The following is a 9,116-nucleotide window of genomic DNA, read 5'->3' on the forward strand; positions in this document are numbered from 1 at the left end:
GCTATCGAGCATTTGCCTCGGCAAAAGCGATGACTACAAAAGGGCCTGTTTCAAAACACTCTTCGGGGAAGCCGACGATTGAGCAATACCCTAAAACGTCATACTCTTCTTTTGAAGCGGAAGCTCTGAGTGCTTCTTCTCGGCGAAATTCGGCGGCGTCCGTACGCCAAAACCCACGTGATCACGGGGCGCGCGCTGCCTCGCCGTCGCGTTACCGCTCTTTCCCATCGCTGTCGCCCCTCGCCCAATCTAGGGTGCCTACATGTTTCCGGCGGAAACATGTAGGCACCCTAGCCCAATCACGTCATATGACAAGACGGGCTTTCGCTGCCTCCCTCTCTCTCTCTCTCTTTCTCTTCCCACCCAGACAGGGCCAGTTGGCCGGACCACGCAAAGTTCGTTCTCCGTCCAAAGATTCTAATAAAAGCAAACACAATAAAGCTCATCTTTCAATGACAAAACAGCGGCCGCAGTAAACTGCAGAATACTTTTTGGTTACTTTTCATTTACATTTATATCAAATCATGCGTCGTATTGCGTCCCTTTGTTATCCTTACTATTGGGTTTTAGTATGTTTAATTGAAGCCACGAATAAACATAATTACGCCTTACGCGATCATATGTTGACTCTTCGCTTTTACGTCTCATCTCGTGTTGATCATCAGCACAAGAACGGAGCCACTTCCTCGGTTTCATTGCTACAATCACCGCCCCTGGAATGTTCCAAAATCTTCTCATTGACCATTTTCCCATTGATCATAAATATTTTACTGTTTGTTTGCTATGAGCTTATTAGCACTGTTCATTAATCACAGTTTTACTACTTAATTTTGTTTGTACCTGCTCGCCTTCTCATTTACACCCTCGGGACTTGGGATTACGGTCAATAAATAAAGAGACTTATACGTGATTATTATACAGTAACAAACCAAATCTGACAAAGTTCGGGTTCGGCCAAATCGGCACGTGCCAAATTGCAAGAGGAAAATTCGACAAAGATTCGCCAAACATCTCCGCAAGCGCTCACGTACCGACTGCAGAAACGAAGCGACGGGAAAACGATGAACAACATTTCATCGGGGGATGAACCACACGAATCCGCGGACGGATGTCTTGACGTCAACAGCCCGCGAAACTTCGTCCGCAGCTCTAGCATTCACACGGACGACAGGAAATGGCGGGGAGCCATGAGCTGTGTTACCAGTGTTACCAGACGAATTTAGCTGTCACACTCTCGATAACAACGTGGCTGCCCATGTTGTTATGACAACATCGCTGCTAGAAACGGACGACAACGACATTCTACCTGCTAAAAGAAGGTGCCGGGTGAAAGGTTGGGTCCAGAACAAAGAACTTGGGACACGGAGCCATTTGTATACGAAGAACTTCTTGAAGGCGACACCGCCGAGTATTGAAGACTCCTTGGATGCCCTATGACGTCTTGGTCAAACTACTGGCCCACATCCGTCCGCGAATACGGAAGCGGACAACAAACATGAAGCGTCCTGTGAGGTTATGATAGTGTTTTTAATGCCAGCAGCTGCAGGGTGTATACATGCATTGAACAAAGACATCACTCACCCTCTGTGTACGGCGCAAATTGCGGAAGCCGCGCGATCATTTCTCCGCCAATTTGTTTTCCCCATATCGTTGCCTTGATGTTCGACTTTGAATGGAGGTCGCTGCTTAGGTCCCACAACACCGGGGACTCCTCAACCAGGGAAGTGAAGAAGAACGTGGCGTCGTCATTTACCTTTGCCATTTCACGTGGACTGCAACAACAGAACAACTGTAACGGCGCAGGCGATTCCGAATAGCGCGAAAAAAGCGAGGAGGCCCCCGTTGCCAAACGAGGCAAAAAAAAAAAAGTATCGCTAAAGCAGCAGAAAGCGAACTGTATTCCGCCGCCCACCTGTGGTTCGGAGCGTTCGTGCTGAAAGAACGAACCCTCCCTGCCTTCGGCAAGGGTGAGGACGGCGCTAATGCGCCGCGAGGCATCAAGAAGGGATGACGTATGTCTCACGTGATGCGCGCTCCGCGGAGGAAAGTGGCTGATTTCTCCTTCGAGTGAAAACCAGTTGAGACTAAAGACTCCGCCTTCAGCGCGAGCTTTCTACCCTTGCCAGCACACGTGTGAAAGTGCAGGCACACGCAACCAAAGCACTGCGGAAGCCAGCGAGATCGCGCTGAAGGCGGATCTTCTCTGGACACTTGGCGAAGAAGTCGGCGAGAAACTCGGCGGCTGTGATTGGCCGGCGCTAAGGTCCAGTGCGGCGCCGGCCAATCACGGCCGCCCGATTTCTCGCCGACTTTTCCGCCAAGTGTACTGATTAGGGTCTCTGGCCGGACCGGAAACTCGGCATGTTGGTGCACGGTCACACTGAGAAAACCTCGAGACGAGGTTACACAAGGAAAAAAAGCTCGGTATTGAGAACACGTTGTTCTGTTTGTCATGTTTCCTGAACACCACACAAACTCTATCTCTCAAACAATGTACAAGCGCATAAAAAGAAAAAAAAAAGAAACTGCCCCCTCGATGTATTTGAAAAAGAGAAAGGACAAAGCACCAAGGAAACCACTCACGACGGACGTAGACATTACAACAGATTCACAACTTACTCCGAATAAATTACGAACACATTTAGAAGAAAAAGCGTTTATTTTTGTACCCAAACGAGCGTGTAAATTGGCACCTCTTGGAAAAAGTCAAAGATGAAGACCGATAATGAAGGACTGCTAAACTCTTGCACATCACGAATGATGTCTTGGGCACCACTCGGTCATCTATAGTCACGAACAGTAGATCGGTCAGCACTGAGTCGGCATTTCATGAAGTTGTGTTGAAATATAATGAAGAGTCATTCGTGACATTAACCGTCAGCACCAAAGGACCAGCGTGATGTAAAGACCGTGTTAACAGTATTTGATGGAGGCGTTTACTTCAGAAAAACATACTTAGAAAAGAAAAAAATCAGGTCATGATCGATACTCAATCGCGTTCTCTATTCGCAGTGAGAAGCTCGCTAAGGACGTTTCTGTTTTCCTCACTCTGGGTAGTGCACGTGCTACTCACGTGGTTATGTTTTAGTTTGCATAGTGCGCATAGAAGCTGGGCATTGCACGTGCTTGCACCAGCAGAGGAAGTTGAACTATCCTCACTCTGGGTTGCGAAAAAATTCCACCAGGCGGCGATAGCCAAGCTTCTCGACGTGAACAGGGCCATAGCTGGTTAGAACTGTTCAAGAACTGTACACGAAATTTGTGCAGTGTTTAGCTAACACATATTATAATTTAGAACATATTGCCGCGCGCAAAGCTGAGAAAGCAACGCTCGGTCACGGTCCTCCAGAAAGTTCCCGCTTATTCATGTACCGCACGTAACTTCTATCATTTATCCCTGCTTTTGTTTTCTAGAAAGTGCGTGTTCATTCTCGCCCCGATCACGCGACGCTCAAACCGCTTTCGCCGAATCTTCGAGATAGCGGCGCACTCTAGATAAGAGGCCGCCCGCGACCTTGTCGAGTCAGTCTCGCCCTAGCGCTCGATTCTGCTGACACGCCGACTTCGACGCCCGCGACGCTCTGCTTTCTTCTGTTTCCTTCTTTATTTTCGGCACAAGTTCGCCACATTAAACGTTTATTTCTCCCTGTTTATTTCCTGTTTTCTTTTGGTCACCAACCGTGACAATATTTTCACCGGATCATCAAACTTTCAAAACCGGTGGGAAAAAAATGTACGGTTCGGAATTTCCGTGTATTTGGCAGCACCAGACGCGAAGTGAAGCTCAACTTACATAAAAACATATTGGAATAACTACATCGCGTCCATAAAAGAAAATAGTCACAAACTACGTATGTAAAAGTATACTAACAGGAACGCTGTTTCCTTTCCTCATGAGCAAAAAGAAAAAAGAAAAAAAAAAGAACGTAAACGTTGGTGGTAAGAAATGTACCACCAAGAAAAGAAGGATCCATGAAATGCGGTCCTATTCGCGCAAGAACTCGACCCCATCCTCCTTACCGACACCAATCACTCTAAATTCGACGCGTCTGCACAGGCAGGGTGATTACGGTTCATCTACTCCGGAAGTGGGATGACAACAAAAAAAACCAAGCAAGATTCAACGTATCAAACGCCGACACCATGGTGCCCACAGTGCCAGTGTGCCATCCCACCCAAGCTTCATGACCTCATGTGGACCTGAAGAGCCTTCGCGACACACCGATCCCAAGATATCAATAGTTTGTACCCCGACGACCGACCTCAGTATACCTCGTGCCCTGGACTAAGCCAACGGGGGACTCTGAACAAAGGCACAGGCTTCTGCAGTTCGTCCTCGACTACTTTCAGTCGAGAAGATTGGGCGCCCACTTTTAGGCAAAGTCCTACCTGCAAGCCAGGCCGCAGAGCAACCGCTTATGTAAGGCTATCAATAAGCCTATTTTTCCCCTCATTTCACCTGACACAAAAGGATAGATGGCGTGTCAGGGATAGCATGGTTGCCGGCGTTCTCCATCGGTGAAACTTTCTCAATCAGTAGTGACGCAGCTGTATGCCCTTTGTAGCAAGCTAGCTTTCCGTGTTCCTTCCACGTGGGGCTGTATAGTCAATCTCCAAAAATTGTTCCAAGTTTTAAAGCGCTAATCCGGGATTCAATTAATGTTCCGTCAAACTCGCAGCCTCAAGGGCACCCTTTAAAGGCAGCAGAACATAACTAGCGGCTTCGGCTACAAGAGCCACTTCCTTGTGGCAACGGTCACTGAAAGGGGCTCGTGAGACGCCGGAGTGTCATAGAAGGTATGCCTTTTCAAAAATCTGGAAAAATCTGGTTCTCTCCCGAAAGAAACTCGGGGAGAGCCAATCGCCGCAACCTACAGAGGAAGCTCGGCAAATGACGCATGGCTGAAAACATCTTCGAGGCATCAACAAAGTCTGCTTTCCGCAACTGGATGCATGATGACAGAGCCTGAACCGGATGCTTTCTGACACTGAACGTGAACATGATGACGCGAGAGGTCGCGTTCAGTGTCGCAACGCGGAACCTTAAACATGTTTTCAGCCCCGTCGTCTGTATACATCGCAGCCATTAGCTCTTTCAAATGCTTTACGGGAAAGGGGACGTACCAGATTTCTTGGAGTGTCGGCAGCTTGCTCAGCAGTCGGGACAACCGCAAAATCGATCGCTGCCTTACTTACCCCGTCCGTGAATTTAGTCAGCTGTCGTCTTTATACCTCGTGTTCAGGCTGGCTTTCGTACCTCGCTTCCGTTTCTCGTTCGGTCAATTAATCGAGTTTCCTCTTTTGTTCTGTCCTATAGCCTTCGACATTCAAAACTTTCATCGGGAAGGTCGGCGCTCGTTAGCAATCCTCTCACACGGAATTGAAAGCGAGGTCCTTCGGCGGGCCGAGATTTGGGGTCGCCTGCCTTGAACCCAGAGTTGTCGATAGGGGTCGCACCTCCCCTGTGATTTGGAATTCAGGATCACGATAAACTGAGAAATGTCACGGCCTCTTCCGCGAGAAATTCCTCGTCAAGAACCACACCGAATCGAGTGTGCTTCTTGGGAATCAGTTCGTGACAAGGCTAACGATATTGCAATGGCGCCAGTGAATGAAAAAAAAAATATATATATATATAGTCCCCCCCCCCTTTGAGCTCAGTGTTAAATAAATACGAATGCGACGAATTCTATGCAGGTCTTAAAGAGGAGAAAACGTTGGTTTTGGCACAAGTAAATTTGGGTTATTTCATTCCCTCTATTTTCTTTGTGAGGTTTATTTGTTGCCATTAGAGCTCGGCGGATAATACATACCCTCTACATGCATGGGACCTGTATCTCGACTAAAAATCGCTCCGAAAGAAAAGCGCGAATGCAATTTCGTAGCGCAATAAGAAAAAAGTATAATTATATTTGTTTTTTAAGCGTCATTTGTAACAATAAGTAGTTACTTTCTGAGTTAATTTATAACCGCCGTAGAGCGCATATTTTAAAACCACGCGTCGTTTGTTACAGGCAACAAATGATCAAGTAAATGAGCTGAGACAAACAAAACTCGTACAAGGGAAACTAAAAAATAACGTAGAGGAAATCAGAAACACGCCCTTTGGTGTCGGAGTTTTCTTACGGGTAAATACAGGCTGTTTCATTTTATTTCGAACAGATTTATATATATATATATATATATATATATATATATATATATATATATATATATATATATATATATATATATATATATATATATATATATATATACGGGTGAGTTATACGGCCAGGGGTATGTACATAATATATACAAAGATGATGAACCTCACGATAAGTCGGATAATTAACTAAGATTTGTTCATTAATTTTTAATATGTGAAAATAAACAAATGGTCACAATTAGAAACTTGCTGGGCGTCCTCTAAAACAACTAAACAAAATAAATTTTAGAAAAAAAAAAATTAAAGGCGTGGTAAGCGAGGGGTAGCGTTAAAGTTTCCAGTCATGCACCAGGCGCAACGTTGGAGGTTCCGAAAACGCGGATGATATTCCTTTCTTAACAGCGGAGCTGTTAAGGGCAAGTTTCGCCTGGATCGTGTCCCCCGCAAAGAAATGAAGACACCAAACTCTGGACACCCACCGCCATCCATGAGCGACGGCGGCAAGCCACGTATCTGGTTGCCGCCGTCCCTCATAGATGGCGGCAGCCTTTCCACTCTGGCTTGCCGACTTGCGGCCGGCCATTACTTTCCATTGTACAGCTCCGCTGGTCTTCCTTCTTCACCATAGTGGAAAGGCTGAAAGTTTTTTGTTTACTACGTGTTTCAAATCTCTCTACATTGGACTGACTTGGTATTTCTAGATTCCACCCCGCAACTTTCTAATTGAAACCATGTTTATTTTCACCAAGTAAAAGCTAATTAACAAAAAGATAGTTAATTATTAGACTTATCGTGGGGATAATTCTCGTGTATTATGTCCCCCTGATTGTATGCCTACCTGCGTAAACCACATTAGTCCATATGTCACGGCTTTTAAACAAAAAAGTATGTTCCAATTTATATTAAACATCCTATATATGTGGTTTACACAATGACGCACATTTACCTAAAATTGTCGAAATGCCCCGAGTAATGTACGAACCAGTCATTAGGGAAGATGTACACTGCGTGTCGAAAAGCGACTTTTCACCTGTTGTGCTTCTCAAGAATAAAGGTTGCTGTGTTTGAAAGTAGTAATGTTCATAAGAACTGACCGGTGAACTTGCCAGCATTGACTATATATTTCTGTGTAACAAAGTGACTGGCATTGGCAATGAGAGATGATTTAACGAACTAACGAAACATTTTGAAAGTGGAACCGCCAAAAGTTTTGGAAGTGAATAAACGAATGTTCATTTCTCAAATGGTAGTTAAGAAACTCGGTATACAATCGGGAATGAAAAGGTGTAAAATTAAACTTGAATAATCAACTCGTTATTTCCAAATGTTAGGTTTAACAAATGAAAACTTATAGAAGTTGACGAAATGAATATATAAACCAGCATAAAAGTTCCTCTGGATACAAGCATTAGATAACTCATAATAAAATAATTACAAATTTGTGCTTTGATTTTGACGTATTTGCCTTAGACGTATACATGGAAATACTCCGGTACCAAATGGAGGCTCAAACAAGATATGCTAATTTCAAAATTCTTAACATTTTCTTCTGGCCATTTGGGTCTGATTTTAATTTTTCACTAGATAGCTTGCGCACTGCGCGTGGAATATAATATCTCGAACAAATATCCCCATGGGCCAACCTCACATTTCAGGTTAATCTCTATTGATTTTAAAGCAACGGTGCAATCTGTAACTAATACATTAATCTGCAAATTGTTCGTACTTCCGCTACCATTGAGGCAGTGTAAACGATCGGTGAACCTATCTAAGTGCTATATCGTCTCGCTTTGCTATCTATCGTGACCATTCATTAATAATTTAGATACCATTACTCGCTTTGTCTCATGGAGATAAGAGGGCTAGCTTTAAGGTAGGGAGTCCACGCGTGCACCAAAGTAGGACTGATAAAGCAGGTCGCGTAGATGTAGACACGACGTCAACGTGTGGTAATCGCACCGTCAAATTGTTTGATTTTTATTAGAATGGTAGTGTTAGATATCAATATTGTGTTTATATTAGTATTGAACGTACAAATACACATATTAGTAATATTAGACAATATGTGAATTGAGATTTTTTACGTTCCTCAAAAAAAAAAAAACTTAACTTTTTGTTCCTATTTTGACTCGTTCCATGCTTTGTTTTAACGTAATTTTATATGTGCTGTTTGCATAGCAAACATGGTAGAAAATAATTAAGACAGACATCGTATAGGTTCAGACGTCAAAGCATCAAATGTTTTCCAAGACAACGCACTAAATCTGTCGAGGATGGATCAGCGATTAAACTCCGACCATATACTGATTTATCAGTTTATATTCCTTTCTTTTTTTTCTTTTGCTCGAACATGCAGTTTTAAGGACTTGGATAAAGTTTATAAAGTTATTTACCAAATGAGATCGGCATTGATAGGGCTGACGGGGTAATCTAAATCCCAAATCACGAATAGATCCCAAATAGTTCTCAATTGAATACCCATAAATCACAACCGAGTGGAGGATATTCATCACAAAGGACAGACACACAAACAACTCCGCACCAAGATTTCTTCCTCCCAACGCTCGCTGTAGAAAAAAAAAAGAAAAAAAAAAGTCGCATGCAAAAACACAAGGTTGGGTGGAACGAAACAGAAACGCGAAACTAAGTTTCGGCTTCGCCATTTTCCCAATCGACTAAAAGTCAAGAAGGCAACCAATTCACCGCTCCAACCTTCACCGTGGAGAACCCAATCAACCCACGCCGCGCGCGCTTGCTGAAAAAAAAAACGAATAAAAAAAAAGTTTGAATAACTCGGGCACCTATTCCAAAACACACAAAGTACGCCCCTTCAAGCGCGGGAAGAAAGATCACCTGTCACAGCAATCGGCAGACAACTCTGTCTCAATACCAACAAGCACACACACACAAGAAAAAGTTAAAGTGAAGACTTCGTTCCCAGACTTTCGTTCTCGTGGCTTGCCTTATG

This window comes from Ixodes scapularis, unplaced genomic scaffold (assembly GCF_016920785.2).
Source record: "Ixodes scapularis isolate PalLabHiFi unplaced genomic scaffold, ASM1692078v2 PGA_scaffold11__112_contigs__length_91849675, whole genome shotgun sequence".
NCBI classification, from domain to species: Eukaryota; Metazoa; Arthropoda; class Arachnida; order Ixodida; family Ixodidae; genus Ixodes; species Ixodes scapularis.